Source organism: Pteronotus mesoamericanus, unplaced genomic scaffold (assembly GCF_021234165.1).
Source record: "Pteronotus mesoamericanus isolate MK-2021 breed Mesoamerican mustached bat unplaced genomic scaffold, CSHL_Meso_final contig_180, whole genome shotgun sequence".
NCBI classification, from domain to species: Eukaryota; Metazoa; Chordata; class Mammalia; order Chiroptera; family Mormoopidae; genus Pteronotus; species Pteronotus mesoamericanus.
Window position 1 is genome coordinate 2,093,206 of NW_026555076.1, and position 17,471 is coordinate 2,110,676.

Genomic DNA, 17,471 nt, shown 5'->3' on the forward strand with positions numbered 1-17,471 from the left:
GCCAGAGAAGGGGTTTCTGCCTGGCTCTGAATAATCTCTGGCGTTCATCACTTACCTGTCTAATTCCCAGCCCACTGCCCTCATTGTAGACACAGTCCCAAACTCTCCATTTTGCCTAGCCCCTGGCTTGCTAACCAGACTGGGCTGGGGCCCAGAAATCCCTTTGCTGTGCAACTTTCTGATCTCCTTGCCCAGCTGTATTCAGTGGGAACAAACTGCTCTTTCAATTTTGTCTCTTATCTGGCAAGGCAAACCACGCACTGGGTCCCTGCCCAGCACGCTTCAGCGCCCCCTTTGAAGAGTCTCTCCGTGGCACCCCCACTGCAGTACTGAGTACCAAGCCACTGTCCAGTTCTCCGCACACACCGCCTCTCCAGAAACCAAAAGTCTCTCACCATCATGGCTCACTGCAGCCGGCTTCTGCCTGCCCCAAGTGCAGCCCCTGATCATTTTGGGAGATAGAGTCCCTCTGTCTCTCTGGCACTGTCCTGGTTGGCATTTGGTGTTGCAGCTAGGGACATACTGCTTGCTGTGTGTGTGTGTAGCCTGGGTCTCCCTGACTCCATATATCCCCCTGTGTCAGCCCTGGCTCTAGGATCTGGAGGTTCCTTGCACAGGACTGGGGCCCCCATGCCTTGGGAGGAGAGGGAGCCATCGAGCTGTGATTTCTGTGGAATCTCTCCACTCCTGCAGGTGCCACACACAAGGTATTTTCCCTTCAGCTATAAAATCTTACTGCCTGTTGTTAATCATCTTCTGTAGAGCTTGGCTTCAAAACTTCATATCAGCTAAGAGTCCATTGATTATCCCATTATTCGTTAAAACATCAGGCAAGAATCTGAGTTGGGGGCAAGAGCAAGTGGACTCAGCTTCCACCTACTTGGCTGCCATCTTCTCCCCAATTTATTAACATTCTGAGATCCTCATGATTCATCTTTGTATTAGACAAGACCTCCAACAGAAAGCATAACAGATGCTTAATGGTCCTTTATTAAATGAAGAAACAAAATATAGCTGAATGGGCAACATACTGCAGTTAGGCAAAGTTTCTACTTTATCTTTATATTCAGAGGATAACTTTTAAAGCCATCAGAGAAGGGCATTTCACAAAACTTTCTGACTCTGTGTTCAATTACCCTTTCTGTCAAGAAATTTTCTTCTTCTCCAGTCACAATTGTGTGTATTTTCCGGAGAATTTCTTGAACTTTAGTCTTATAAAGGAACACAAAGCCCATTCTTGATAATATAATAGCTCACCTGTATTGATGAGTATTTTCTTTACTTCTCTTACTTTCCAACCAAATAAACAGTAATATCCTCCATTTTTTCTCAACACCATTTTCTTATTGCCTCAAGATAAGAAAATAAGATAATAATAAACATAATAAACAAGACAAGACAATATTAAACATATAATAAACAAGATAATAAGAAATATATAACAATAAATAAGATTATAATAATAATAAACATAAGAATTAACATGTGCTAAGCATTCTTCGAGCACTTTGGAAATATTAAATCATTTAATTTTTCACAACACTTCTATAAGAGGTATTATTGCTATCCACTTTTGACATCTGGGAAAACTGAGGCAAAGAATATTTAAATGGTTTTCAATAGGGCCACATAGCTAATAGGTAGCAAGTCAAGGTCAAGCAAACCTATAAGGTACATTCTTGTCCATTAATCATCTAAGTTGTTTTTTCCCAGAGTGAAAACTTCTCTCCCCAGCTTACCATTTCTTTGGGGTTTACTTGTATGATGTTGATGCTATGATAATGCCAAGTCACACATGGTATCTTGCAATTTTGAGAGATAGGGTAAAAAAAAGATATGAGGGCTTCTGCTATTGGCAAAGGAAGACTAATTGCCATTAGAATTACAGTCCTTCATACAACCAGAAAACTGGACAAAATGTATGAAACAATGCTGTTTTAACATTAGGCAACAGGCAAGGCAAACCTATGATTTCCAGGAAAAAGTGAAAAATTAAGTTAGCCAGTGGTCGCCTGGCATTACTACTTAGTAGTTTCCAGGCTGCCATGGAAGAAAGCAGGGAGGGAGAGAGATCCTAAATGGAGCCTAGAAATCACCCTGACTCAAGAGCATAGAAATCAGAGTATCAGGAAGACAGGGTGGCTAGAATGTATAGGGTATAGTACCAGAGAGGAGGGAGAAAGGGCTGGAGATGTATAAAGAGGTGAATCTCTAGTCTTTGTCTGTGTACTTATTTGGGTATTCCTGATGCAAAAATACACAAAGCCACAGTGAGGAAAAAACCCTAAAAGTAATAATGGAACAATTTCCAGAGCATCAATTTGCATTTCACCCATCTTTATCAAAGGAATACAATGTATGCACTGTGTCATTTGAAAACAATATAGTATATATTAATGCTAAGTTCTACAAGAAAAACACTTTTTTTCCCCTTATTATTAACTCCAGTGAGCTAAATCAAATTTCTCAATCATGCGGGGCATTCACATGTATTGAGTACGTTACTTTTAAATATCAAAATGTGGATAATAAATAAAACAAGCATGTGAATTTGCAAAAGGAGAGGTGTCAAAAGCATCAAAGATATAACAATTCTCTTTGACTCTAAAATTCTTTCACTTTTCACTGTGGCTTAACCTCCGTAAACACTGTCATGCCTTGCTGCCTCCCTGAGGAGCACAGTTCAATGAGTTGTTCATTTATCTGCTTGCTTGTAAGTAGGAAAGATAGTAGCAGGTAGAGTACCAAGGAATTTTATTTCATCATACACATTGGAAGCATTTTAGTAAAATATGAGACAGGGACTAGTATGTGTATGATGTTCTTCAAACAGTAAAATAAGGCTCAAAATGTCAACTTGTATGAGTGACAATTGTTTGAATGTGCAATGAAATGTTCTTTCCACTTCATTTCACTTAGCTCCTTTATTAGAAAGCCTGAAGGAATCCAGCCTATGATTAAGAAGACTGTTAAAAAAGCATGCTTTATTTATTTGTTTGTTTTGTTTGTTTACTTAGGTTGATACAATGGCATTAAAATTACAGACATTAGGGAGAAAGCAAAAAAAGAGTAAACTGCAAAAGGTACAAAGCATTGTGAAGGGTGTGGACAGGAAAAATGTTCTCTTGGCTACATAGATCTAAATTTTAAGACTCTGTAATTGATATACATTTGAAAAAGTGATGATGAGAGATTTTCTAATAATGACATAATTCTAATCCATCATGGCTGGTCATCCATCAAAGCTTTGTTTGTGATGTTTTGATTGATGGGATGAAAAGGAAATCATTCTCTATTTTAGCTTAATTGCTAAATGAAGGGACAAATTCACTTTAAAAGTTGTACTCTGCTTTCAAGATAAAAATAAATATCAATCAAATGGATGCTATCAAATAAATAGCTAACTTGTAACATATCCTTAGGTTTGTGATAGGAATTAATGCTGCCATGAAAACAGCGTAAACATAAACAGCACCGCAGTTAGATGACAAGAGTCAGCCCTTTGACTTGAATCCCTGATGGGCCAGAGGCATGATGAGAGGGATCAAGAGTGCCTCAGGGGTACCTAGATGTGAGTCACTGGGCATCAAATAAGATGTCCATAACTCTGGGAGTCAGAGTAGCTTTTTCACAAAGTCTTTTGAACAAGGTTAGTGCCCAGAACTAAGGAGGGGAGATGAGAGGATTAGAAGAAGCAAGAAATCAAGGGTAAGGTGGTCTGGGTTAATCCTGGAGATGGGACACACAGGAGGTGAGGAGAAATTTCCATGTGAAGGGAAGTTCCATTTAAGGTGAGCAGGATGAAATGGAGAGTGTTTTCTTGTTTATGGACTCTATTGCTCTTTGGAGAAGAGCATGCCTATGTAGAGGCATGGGCAAAGTAGGTGTCTAGTTGTAAGGACACAACACAGTTTATTCTTGTATTTTAATTTATTAGTTATGTTATTTATTATTATTAACCTACTTTTGTCCATCCCTGTATTCCAAAAAAGTTTATGAGACAAATATATCTGCATAGGAGAAGATAAAACAGTTATGGATGATATGCATTCATTTATGTTGAACAATTTTAGTGGTTACTGTTACTGGAATTGGTAAGTAAACACTGTGACCCACAGAATCATACAGCCATTTTCTACTTTGTTTTATTTAAAATTAGATTACCTCACTGGACACAAAATGAGAACAACATTTAAAAATAACAAATAATATTTTAACAAGCCGTTCAATTAGAATATTTGATTGAGTCAGCAAAATCATATAAGCTTGATTTTATAAAATGAAGAGCCAGCACAAAATGAAAAAATTTTTAAGGAAATATTTGAAAATTAATGGCACAATCCCTTGCCAAAATTGAGAGTATAAAGGGTCAGGTTATCACAGAGTGAGAAAGAATTTCCTTAGAAAGGCCCTACTATTGACCCCCCACCCCCTTCTAATCCAAGCACAGATTACACTTCTGGAAAGGGTGAGGTGTGTCCTCTGGCTTGGAGGAGCAGGGATGGAGGATGCCATGGACTAGTGTCTGAATCTACCTAAATGGTTAGGGATAAAGTTGACTCTGTGGGGACGGGCCTGAATTTCCTGAGCACATGAGAGCTGAAGATGAATGAGGGTGTTACTTGAACTTGATGTGAACGATGATGAGACTGAACTGGAGTACAGTTCTTTCAAGTCCTAAGCAAGTGGATTGCCTAGAGGAGCAAACAGACTCAGCACAAAAACATTGGATGTGCATTGCCAGACTCTGATGGTCTGAGGAAGAAAGAAGTGGTAAGGGGAACGCATGGCCCCAATCAAGGTGAGAAGTCCTTAGCAATTGGGACAAGACTAATAATTTTACCCACACGAGAAAAAGTCAGTTTTAAATAGCAGCCAGATCTAGAGAATGTAGAACCAGTTTTGACAGTAGCAAACAATCAAGTACAAATGTTCCCCTCTCTAGTTAACATCTCATGCTTCCTATGCTCCAACTTCAGAAGGTTCAGAGACAATGGTTAGCAAGTTAGTGAAGGAACACAGGGAGGAAAAAAAAGTATGTATGCTCTCTTCTTTGGCTCATTTATTTTTCTCTCTGCTGTAGGCCCTAGCAGGGAGCAAAATCCCAGTTAAATGCAAATTTTGACCATAGGAGAGGTCAGCGCCCCTAACCCTCATGTTATTCAAGGGTCAACTGTAGTTGTAACTTTGAATGAACGTGCAATTTTGGATTAATACATTAGTCTGGATATGTTAAGAAATGAATCAAATCTATAGCTTTTTTGCTTTAAAGATTCTTTATATTATATAAGTTTTGAGCACTAAGCAAACTTTACCCAGATTAGGAAAAATTTCCTTTTCTGAACAAAGGTAAAAGACCAGAGAAAAAGAAAATAAAGTAGCTTGGGGGTTGGATTCTACTAGTCTTGTTTGTTTAATGTTCTGGTTATATTACATGTTGGATACATTCAGAATTGTTTTTAACAATTTACATACATTACTACAAATGCATGCAAGATGTACATCAGAAATTCTGAGACATAAAAATATAATATTTCTTAAGCTTCAGACACATGTATTTCTTGAAGTCAATATACTCACTGACTTTTTAGTAACATGAGCTAAGAAATTCCCTTTCTCATCTAACTAGTTTGCATTGGGTTTCTTTCATTCTCTACCACATCTACTAAAGCATCTCCTAATTCCTGAGTATTTCTCAGTTCCCTAGTGTTTCTGGGTTAACTCCATTACCCTGATTTCCAATTCACAGAAGAGTGTGGAATCATAATGAAAACCTGTTGAATAAATAAATTTTCTCAATGCAGAAGTAACAAGCACAGATTTCATGGTATGAGTAACTAGACAATCACCTGTAGATAAAATTATTCATACCTAACTTTCACTAATGAATCTAAGACAGAGTTCAAGGGATTTGCAAGATATTACACATTAAAAAAAAGAACCAAGTCCAAATCCAGAGACCCTGTTTTTATAGTTCCTTCCTTTTCCATTTTCCTCACACCTTGTAAGGAAGAATCAGCTGGACTTCCAAAACATAAATCAGTAAAGCTTTTGACACCTGACAACAGGGCAGAGTAACAAGCTGCTTTATTTATAAGAAATTATGCTCAGAGAAAAAGAAATCCATGTGGTAGAGACTAACTGTTGAGTGTGATGTAACAGAGCTTGGAGGATATGCCACAGAGCAGTCTGAATTTAGCTTTCAAATCCCTTCCAGAATGTCATGAGGCATTATGCATTGTTAAAGACCTGCCAGCTCCTTCCCCAGAGGAGATGCCATCTTTGTGATGGGGGAAGCAATTTTCTCTGCTGATCTGCAAAGGTTCTTCAGCCCATGAGTTCTCTGGGAATATGAATGCACGATACTATGAATGTGAAATGTTAAAAACAATAACTAGTTATTCATGACATTCAAACGTAATTTGTTTGCAGGAACGACCTGACTTGTTTCTTGGAGTGGTGTGCTAAAGTTTCAAATTAAATACTTAATAGTAAGCAATGTTATCGTATCATCTGTGTAATTTTAGATTGGCTCTCAATTCTTTTATTATCTTCCAGTTAATATGCTCAGTGAACACAAAAAAGCTGTTTAGGTACATTCAGTTCAGGGGACCCTTCTGACTATGCTGTCTGCTACCCCCCCTCACCATTCTTTCATAGAATCCAATTTACTGAGGTATATGATTGAGTGCAGAGGGTCAAATTTCCTCCACATATCTCACTGACCCTAATTACAATAATTCTCTTTTTATTTTTAAGTTTAGGAAGTTGGAAATAAAAAGCAATTTTCAATTTAGGAACTGATTTTGATTTAAAAAATTTAGCAACATGGAGGAGTAAAATGTAATAGACGGCAAGAGATAAAGAGCTATAGAGAAGTAGGGGGAAAGATGGATAAGTGGAGAAAGAATAAAATGAAAGAAAAAGAAAAGAAATGAGGGAGTAATACGTGAAGAAGTGAGGTTTGCAGTTGACCTTGCCTCGGAGCGATTCTTCCCTATTAGCCTCTGCCTTTTTCTCTAAACACCCAGGGATTTCTCTGTGTCCCTGATTCCCAATACTTGAAGTTTTGGTCGACTCTTTTTTTTTTTTTTTTTTTTTAGAAAGTGGAATATCATTAGAAGGTTAAAAAGGAGGACATACACTAGACTATTTTCTCATTGTTTAGGAAGTTGTGTCAGGTAATGCCTAAGGTTCTTTGCTTTTTTTTTTTACTTCAAGGCATGAAATTTTGACTGTCACTTTTAACTCGAATTGCTTTTATCTTAATAAAATTTTATTCTCTCTCCTGTGTTTTATTAACTTAGGTTGTTGAGACATGTGGTTGTTGTGAAATCACGCTTGTGATGGGCCCACTGACCAAAACTTCTGGCCTCCACAGATCGTCCTGACCTTTGATTTAGACTCAGTACAATCATATTCCATTGCAGTGAATTTCAGTTGAACTGGTGAGCTAATGTTTGATCCATATACAACAGCACAGTGTGCCTACTCTATCTTTTGTTTAGGGCCTGATTATAGAGAAGGGGTATAATGCTTTACAAGATAGACATAGCTCCTGTCACAGAGATTTATATTTCATGCAGTAGACAGACATATAAGAATTGTAAAGCGAGATGCATGTAGTAAAGGAGAAATGCAGAATGTAGATGTATGTAAAAGACTGGAGGTCTCTGAAGAAATGACGTTTGAGATGAGATCTGAAAGTAAGAGTTAGCAAGTGAAGGTCAGAGTGGGAGGACAATTCTAGGCAAAGGCAGGTAGAACGTAGATTAGAGCAGACTGTTGCTAAACGATATTGTTACTTTTAACATGTTTTGGTTTCTAGCAAACCAAAGATATAGCTTATTAAACCTGTTAATATTAGAAAGTTAACATTTTTATTTGTGTTATAGGGGTATAAAATTATTAAAATATATGCAAGTGAGTCTCTGTGTACCAGTCATGGAAGTGTCTATAAGCAGCTCGGACTCCTGAAATTAGAAACTGAAATTACACTATGACAATAGAAAAACTCTAGCATTTTAAAATTGTACAATATTATTTTGTTATTATTTTGTAAGTGAACTTATACAAATAAAGGAATCCAGAAATGATGACATCAACTATCTCTCAATGTTTTTACCTAATCATAATATTTAAAAATTGTATATTACAGATCTTACGGTTTTAATACTAAGAAATTTACACTGTGCACACCTTTATATCAACTCCTGTAACCTTATTGTTATATGATTTGTCCCCTACCTACTAAAGCCATTCATCTTTTGCAACTTCCCCCCAGTGTTCAGTAGTTTTCCTTTTTTCTCTATTAAAAAAATCAATCTACTATTTATTGCGTATATATTCTCTTTCTGGCAGTGAGTTAATTGGATTGTTTTTCATATATCATTTAATCTTCATACTAAGCCTGGAATTTGATATTATTATTTTAAATAATTGACTTAGAACATAAATGGTGAGAGAGTGAAGTACCTGATTGTGTAAGTAAGCACCAGAACCAGGGTTTTTTCTGTACCCAGATTAATGTTAAAATACTAGCACTTAACCTCCTCTAGACTGTGCAACTTTTTTAATATCTTCCGACTGTCAAAGGTAAGGCACCTAGATTGAGTCAGTATTCTGTTTACTTTTGCATGTAATCACGCTTGGAGAAAAAGAGAGTGGGCTTATTAGAAATTATTTATATATTACATCTTAGGCAATTAATTATTCTAAAGGAAAATATAGTCAAAATCCATGTTTGATTACAGGGCGATTAGTAGATATGGGAAAAGTCTCATTATTAAGATAGTTATACAAGTTAGTCCCTAGGAGGCAAAAGGTAAAAGACTTACTTCTTTTGGGAGATATTGAGAGCAGAGTTCTCCAGTAGTCTTAATACTGATAGTAATGGCTGGAGTCACTTTTGCAATGATATTGGGTATTGTGTTTGTGAAACATACTAAAGCTTTGCCAAGAAGAGCACCTGTCTACTTACCAGGTGGGATGCTTGCCGGATTTGTTCAATAAAGTCAACTAGATCTTTAAAAAAAAGTTTTGGTAAAGGTGGCACTGTGAGTCACTGAGTGAACGGAAACAATATTGCCTCGCTGGTTCATTCTATACCTTTGTCACGGGACATTGGCGTCTTAGGAGAGACATTGCAGCATGTGTTGTTTTCAGTTTCTTTGGTAGTTTTTGGAATCGCTGCCTCTTTTGGCTGTGTTTGCCTACAAATATCCTTTTATATTTTTTGAATCTCTCCTTTTTCACTCCATTTATTTCTCTCTTGCTTTAATGCCTAATCTTAATTGCATCGGAAATACAAGGAAAAATGCCATTCCTGCTTTTAAAAACTTAATGCCCACAATATGCCAAAAGTTAAACTCAGGATTCCAGCCCCGTTAGCCAAATACAACCCTTCCTAAGATGGAGTATGATATCTCTGTTAGGCAATGGTCCACTCTAAAGTTCTGTAAACATTAGATTCAGTTTCAGATAATGCAGGTACTTCCTCTGACCTGTCTTTTTGATTAAAGCTTACTTGTTAACTCTGTCAGCAAGAAAGTTTGGGAAACATACTAATATGCATAATATCATGTGATGTCATTCATCTCACATATGCCACTGTCTTTTTGTTATTGTTGTTGTTTTTTAATATTTCCTCCCCTGTCCTCTCACACCTGGGTTATCATTATAAATTCAGTACATAATCACTTTATGTTCAGTCTCTCGCTGTAACAATTAATTTTGAATTCTTATACATGTTTAATCCTCCAAATATCACTGTTTTTCCTGGCTATATTTCTCTATTTAAAAATCTTAATGTTTCATTTACGACTCTGTATTTTCTATTCTCAAGATCAAGAGCAGGCTTCCGAACTTAAAATTGAAGACATTTCACAATAGGCCTGATGGCTTACTTTTAAAACATATTCTTTTCTACTTGTTTTTATTAACTTTCAACCAAGTATGTTCTGGGAGCAGACCTTATAAATTGCCCTCTCTATGGCTTTGATATTACTATTTTCTCATTATCTGGCCATTTTCAACCTATAATTCAAGATTCAGTCTAGGGCTCATCTCTTCTATAAAGGCTTTTTCTAGACCACAGTGGCCTTCCTCGTTCACTCCTACCGTTCTTATTACATCTTACATTAGTTTTTCTTTTATACCACAACTAAACTGCAAGTGCCTGGAGGAGAGATATTTTTTGTGTACTTCTCTATATTTTCTATAACACCGAATATAGTACCTATACATAGTAGATTTTCATTTTATATTTATTGGTTAATTGACTAGTTTATTGAATGAAGGCAATGTAAGTATTGCTTCTTGACTTTTAAGAGTTTATAATTATAATATTGTACCTTTTTGCTGGAGGGTTTGGAAGTATTATTAAATCATGGCTCATAAAATGAGTCACGGACACAGCTCGGTTAGTCCCTGTAAAATGAGGGTGTTATTCTACAGTAGCCACCAGAGTTCTTCCTTCTCATACATTCTATTCTGTAGAAATGCAGAGAAGGAATAGATTAGCATGGAGAAGATGAGATAAGAAATTTAAAAGGTCATTGAGTGATAAAAGGAAGATTCCAGAGGGTAGGTGGTGAGATTCCTATACTTCAGTAGTTAAAAGAAAACATCAAATAGCTCATATTTAGGTTTAAAGGAAATTAGTCTTGTATGGATACAGGCTTCTTGGGTTGGCATGGGGGGACGTAAGCCGCAGGAGTGATGCGGAGACAGCCACGTCATGCTTCCATCAGAGACACGCAAGTGGGGCCTATTTAACCTGTACAACTAAGGATCTGAAGGACAAAGGCTACTTATGGGTTACAGCACTGTTTTTACTTACAAGGAAAACACTATTTCAGACATTACTTCAGGACTACTTGGGCTTGCAAGCCTACTATGTATGGCCTCTATAAGTGTATAAATGTAACTGAAACAATCAGATTCTTTCTTTTTTTTTCCTGTTGAAGCCTTCCTATCTAATTTTTACAAAACCAAAAATTTATGTTATTTTAGAAAGTACACAATGTGCCAGAGGTCCCCAGAGCTGATTTAGAGAAAACTCCAAACATGACTTCAACTAAAAAAGAAAGATTTCAAATATTTTATAAACGTGAGCTGTATTACCTATATCAGCAACACAGCTGGAGAAAATTACTGCAAAAATTGGGTGGGACCTGTTGGTACAGAGAGTGATCTGAGACTGATTGTCCAATAGTTCATATAAGCAGTAGCGTCTACTCTGGGATGAACTGGAACTGATACGAAGAATATTGTCAAAAGCTGACAGAATCATTATATCCATTTCTATGAAAAATGAAATACTTACATGGAGAGCCCATAGGGAATGGCTAAAAACTAAAATCTATAAAGTTTGCCTCATGAAGCTGTTTACTGATTAGATACCGTGTGTGTGTGTGTGTGTGTGTATACACATGTGATAGACTTCATTGATGTCATTACCTTAAATGATGTTCTATCCAATCAACAGAATTTAATTAGTGTGGTCACACTTTTATTTCTATAGAGAGAAACAAAAGATTTGTTTTCATGCAGAGATATTTACTAATTATCAAGTAAATATTCCATGCTTATTTAATGCATAGGGAATCTTAGTGCTTTTTATATTGCCCTGAGTCAGAAAATACTAGAGAGAAAATTTTCATTGAGTAAAGAAGATGGAATTGTGAATTTTATTTCTTTGCTAAGAATGCTCCTCTTCAACCCACCTGTTTTCTCTGCACAGTTGTTCACAGAATCCAAGTGCAGTTAATCTCTCTCTTTCCTGGACGTGTCTATTTTCACAGTGCCTTAAGAGTTTTGTTGGTTGCCAGATCATTAATGGGCTATGAATTATGCAATAAACTTCTCCTGCACCAATAAAAGAGAAGCCAGTGCTGAAGTCTGGCCTGAGAATAGATGAAATGCAACAATAAAAGCCATAAACACAGTCTTTCATTTAGAAGTCCTATTAAGAATTAGAAATAATTCATGTTCAGATGGTTTTGTATGGCAGAGATGCTGTAATGAAAGAGTATGCAGGACTTTTAAAAAATTGAAGAAGAGAAAGGAGAGGATCATTGGACTTGAAACTGGCTGTGCCTGGGAAGCAGGGAACTCATTGCCTTTGTTTCCTTCTTCCTATTTAAGTCTCAGGCTAGTAAACATTACATTTATAATCACAAGATTGTGGGCCCATATACAATTTACCAGGCAGTTATTTTTCTGGAAAAAAAAAAGAAGCTGTTTTTTTAAAGCACTTTCATTTGATGTCATTTTAAATTCATGTTAAAAGATCTATGAATGTATTTTGTGTTTGAAGTTGCTTCTACTGATGATACAGCTCTTTCTGGGTCTGGGAGCAAAAGAATGAGAGATGAATTGCATCCCTTCTTAAGCAAAATACCAATTAGGAAAGCTTTAGCTTGGAGTTGCAGTTTATTTTCAGTCTGCTATTATGTGAAATTTTGTCACTTTACTTTTGAGTTTCCACATAGTGGGAAAAACACTCAGAATAAGTCTATATAATGCTTAGAAGCTTGGGTATGAGACATACATGATTTGTAAATTCTGGGGTTTCTTTTTTTTTCACTTACTAATTGCACTTGGAACACAGCAGTTATTTTCTTTGGATTGAATGGTATCCCCCCACCCAATCATGTGTTGAGGTTCTAATTTCTCAGTACCTCACTACTGACCTTACTTGGAAATAGGATCTTTGAAGACGTAATTAGTTTAAAATGAGGTGATTAGAGGGCTCCCTGATCTAATTTGACTGATATATTTATAAAGGGGGAATTTGGATACAGAGATACTGTTGAGGAAATCTAAGTAAACTTTTCACCCAAACCAGAGAACCTCTCCACAGAGATAGTAGGAAAAAAAAACACAACTGTTTTATTATTGAATAAGAAGTAAACCAAAATATGATGTGCATCACAGGCAATCCATTAAGCAATTGCAGAGACAGAAAAATCCTCACCCTTTTATATATCCAAGTAGATACAATCCATTACATGCATATTTTCAAGATAAACAGGGACCAGTCAAGTAAGAGTACTTGCAGCGCCTTTTGTCATACATGGTTCATGCTGACTTTACTTGGTAACTGGGGCGGCCATCCATGTTGCCTAGTTGGCTTTATCCAGAGGAAAACAAACCTTTTACTTCTTTTTGATGGGAGGTAGTTTTGCAATTTAGAACAAGGCCTCACTGAAGTTAGACTTCTACATTCCTGCAAAAACGGGGAGATAGATGCTATCTACCTTGAGGACTCGCCTTTACAGCCCCCAGAAGGAACCAACCCCACACACACCTTGGCCTTAAACTTCTACTCACCAGAGCTGTGAGATGATGCATTTTTATTATTTGTCACTCCGTTTTCGGTACTTTGTTAAGGTAGCCCTAGCAAACTAATACATCCTTTATATGACAGTTTTTTCCTGGAATTGGTGGGGTTCTGGAAGGTATGAGAATTGTAAAGTGGGCATGGTATACCTACTTCAGAGAATTGTCAAGGAAATTAAATGAGTCAAAACACATAAAATGCTTAGCAAAATACCTAGAGCATAGTATGAATATGCTCTACACTACATTTTACCTGTTATTACTATTCTTCTTTCCTTGAGAAAATTACACAGTATTGTTGAATGTAAAAACAAGAGGTTAGACAAAATTCTATCATGTCTTTTACATCTCTGAAATTCACTTTTTGTGTGTGTGTGTAAAATTATAAGCCCCTTTTGTTCATTTCACTATAAATCTATCAATGAAGATATATTGAGTATTTTTTTTATTCAATTCAACAAATATTCATTATTTCCTAAGGAATATATATGTGAAAAATTGATTTAGGTAGAGTAGTGGAAATATAAAGTGATATAGATGAAGTATAGAAGAGGGAGAAATCCAATCTGAGGACAAGAAGGATGAATGAACACTTAACAGATTAGATGATGTTGGGAATAGAGTTTGGAATTTGAATTCATTACCCAGGAAAGGGCAGAAATAGTCATTCCAGGCCTAGGGAGCAATAGGTCCTAAAAAACAATTAACAACATGCAGTATCACTTATTTCTCCAAATATTTTTGGAGCCTAAAATTGTAGTGGGAGCAGGGGCAGATATGGCTGAAAGGGAAAACATGCACCGGAGTATGCCAGGACAAAAGGGGGGTGTCAAGTTAGAGATGGAAGCTTTGAAAAAAGAACTAAGAATGCAACAGGTAGTAGACTTTTGAATACAAATGATACCTAACATGTAATGAGAGTGAACTCTTATGTCAGGTCCTATTCTAAGTACTTTCATGCATATTTACAAAGGTAATTTATATGGCAGCTTTGTTAGGTACATATTTTTATCTTCACCTTCAGGAAAAGACACAGAGGCGCTGAAAACTTAGGTAATATGTTTCTGATTATACAAACTAGTAGTACAGGTATAATTTGATACTATGTGACTTCGGTTCAAAAAAATGTGTTCACATCCATTTTGCTTTAGCAAAGGGTAGCAGATGCCATATGCAGACTACATGAAAGGAGGTAGACCAGAGCAGATTCTATTGCTCGTGTGTGAATCCCACCTGTTTTTTATGGTGTATTTCAAATGCCACATTTTCTGCAAAATTTTCCCTAATGCCCCCCACCAGAAGTAACCTCCCCTGTAGTAAATTCATTTTAATATCCTTTTTTTGTAGCGTGTAGTTTATGAAACTTCTAAAATTTGTATCAGAGTGATTTTTATGACTGCCTTAACTTCTTTACATGGGTTGTCACTCTGATAGTAAAAACTGTGTGTGATGGTATCTTTAAAATAAGAGGTACAGAATGAATATAGTGTATTTCTGGAAGCTGGTAAGTCACTGAGTGTAACTAAGTGACCTGAGGCACTTTCTGAGTAAGTGGGAAAAGCTGAAAAATAAATTGCTTTCAACAAGTAATTCTCCAAAGATTTAGAAATTGGTAGCACTGACTTTTAGGGTAAAAGAGGAGCGATGATAAGCAGGGAAGATGAGGTAGGTCTAGTAATTTAGGTCTGGTATCATGATGGCTGGGTAAGAGCGGGTATGGTGAGACTGCAGGGACAGGAAAAAATAGAGGGCATATTATAAAAACAAAGCAGCAAAGGACTCAGGGACCAGAATCATAAAAGAAAGGAAGAAAGTGGAGTGGCGTCATATACAATGTGTTAAAATTTGCTAATAGTGATCAAATTAGTTTTTAAATTAAGTTTATTAAAGTGACATTGGTTAATAAGAATATATAGGTTGCAAGTGTGCATTTCTATGATACATGATCTAAATATTGCATTGTGTGCCCACCACCCAAAGTCAAATAATATACCATCACCATATATTTGACCCCATTTCAGATAAGGTTTTTAAATTGTATTTATTTATTTTTTCATATTGTTGTTCAGTTACAGTTGTCCCAATTTTCCCCCCATTACTCTCCCCCACAGATAAGGTTTTGACTGATTATTTAAGGAGTGTAAAAGTGAGGATCTGGTGCTTAGTTGACATTTTTCTTTCTGCTACTTTGGTCTACATTCTCTAATTTTTACAAAAGACTTCCTTTGTTGTTTGACTAATCTAAATAAACATTGTAAGCCATGACAGCACCCTCCAGCTAAACCAAAATTGCGAGGGTGATGAGGGAACACTGTCCCTTGGTAGGAATCCAAATGTCTCAGGGCACTGGAAACTGTATTAACATTTCCTTAACACATTTCCTGTGACCATCCTTTTCAGCTGCATCCCAAGTCAGCATCCTACACAGACGATGCTTAGAAATGCTTAGAAGATGCTTCTCTCATTTGCTCTTTCTTCTTCACAGACTATCTTGTGTTCCTTTACTTTGACTTCCCTAACACATTAGTTCAGTTATCTGGCTGTTCTATAGCACCTGCCCTGCACCGTCACTAAGAACAGATTCTGTATGTGAAGTGACACTGATGAAATTTGCTTCATGTCATGAAACAGTTCAAGATTTTTCTGGAACATGGAATTTCCACACATTGTTCTGCCCCTTTTTTTATATATTTAATTTTTTTTTTTGATCTTACTACCAAAAAATTCTTCCCAGGATCCTCCCTGCCCCTCCATGAGGGGGCAGCCCCAGTGTAGGAGGGATGACAGGGGCCAGGGGCCTGGCCAGCATCCTCCCAGGGCCCAGCCAGGGCTCCCTTCGTAGCCTCTCCCTCCCCCACGCAGCAGGAGACGCCAGCGGGCCTTCCGTCGGCTCAGTTCCTCAAGCCCTTCCCCTAGGGCTCCCTGAAAACAGACTCTGTCACTGCTCGTCTTCATTCCAGGCTGCCTCTGGCCTCTGTTTCCTGTGGACCCCGCCGCCGTCTGTCCTCTGCCTCCTTGGCGGACAGGGCTTGTGCTAAAGCTGCCTTCCACCTCCTGAGAACTTGGGCCCGGGAGCTTGGTCCCCGGCAGGAGCAACCCCAGGGCTGCTTCAGAGCCGCATCCTCGCTCACGCCGTTCTGCAAAGCAGTCCCTGGAGGAGTAGTCCGTGGCGGGGACTGGGCTGTGGCTCCGCTGGGAGAGGCAAACGAAGGCAAGAGGCCACTTGGGCTGGGGGTGGTACTTGTAGAAGAAGTCAGACCTTCTTCTCTGGAGGTGTCAGCAAGCCCTGCTTGGCTGGTTGGGTGCCCCTCCCCAGGGCAAGCATGGTCCAGTGGATGACAATGTTTGACGAAGAAGTTTCGGCCACAGTGTTCCCAGGTCACTTTCATCATTTCCCGCTGCGGGAAGCCTGAGCATTCACACTTAGTGAAGATCTAGCGTTTTTGCTCTGCTGGATCTGACCAACAGTCTCAGTCAATACGCTCCCCCAAAGCCCGGCCAGCGGGCTCCCCTCTGACCACAGGCTCAGGCACATTACGAAGTGGGCATACGGGCACTTAGATATCCTCTTGGTAAGCAGATCCGCAGGGACGCCGAACACGGGCCACAGGGTCTGCGCGGAAGACGCCGGAGCAGGTGCCGCCCTTGAGCTACAGAAAATCTAAGCGCTGATCACTCTTGAGATCCGGAAACTCCATCGCTGGGCAGGCAGGGCCAGAGCCTCGGCCTAGATATTTAATCTTAATGATATAATTTAAAAGTCTTTGAGAAAATCTATTGAGAGACTTTGTGATCAAATTGAAGATTCTGACAAATCCATCATCAGTGGACAAATAAAACGTATTTCTTAACTAGGAGCCTTCGTTCTTAACTCTCACTGGGCTACAATAAAAAAAAAATTCCTGGTAGTCACTCAATTTTGTTCTATCTTGTGCTTTTCTTTTAGATTTTTTAATATTAAATTTATTGGTTAATATATACATTTCAAGTCTACAATTCTATGATACATCGTCAGTATATTGCATTGTGTACCCATTGCCCAATATCAAATCATCGTCCATCACCATGTATTTGACTTCCTTTACCCTTTACTACCCCACTCGCCCCTTCCCTACCCCACAAACATC

At 37.8% G+C, this 17,471-nt stretch overlaps 1 pseudogene; it reads right to left on the minus strand.

Moving 5' to 3' along the window:
* Nucleotides 1–16,295: 16,295 nt before the first annotated feature.
* Nucleotides 16,296–17,042, minus strand: LOC129065500 (AN1-type zinc finger protein 2B-like; annotated as a pseudogene).
* Nucleotides 17,043–17,471: the final 429 nt, after the last annotated feature.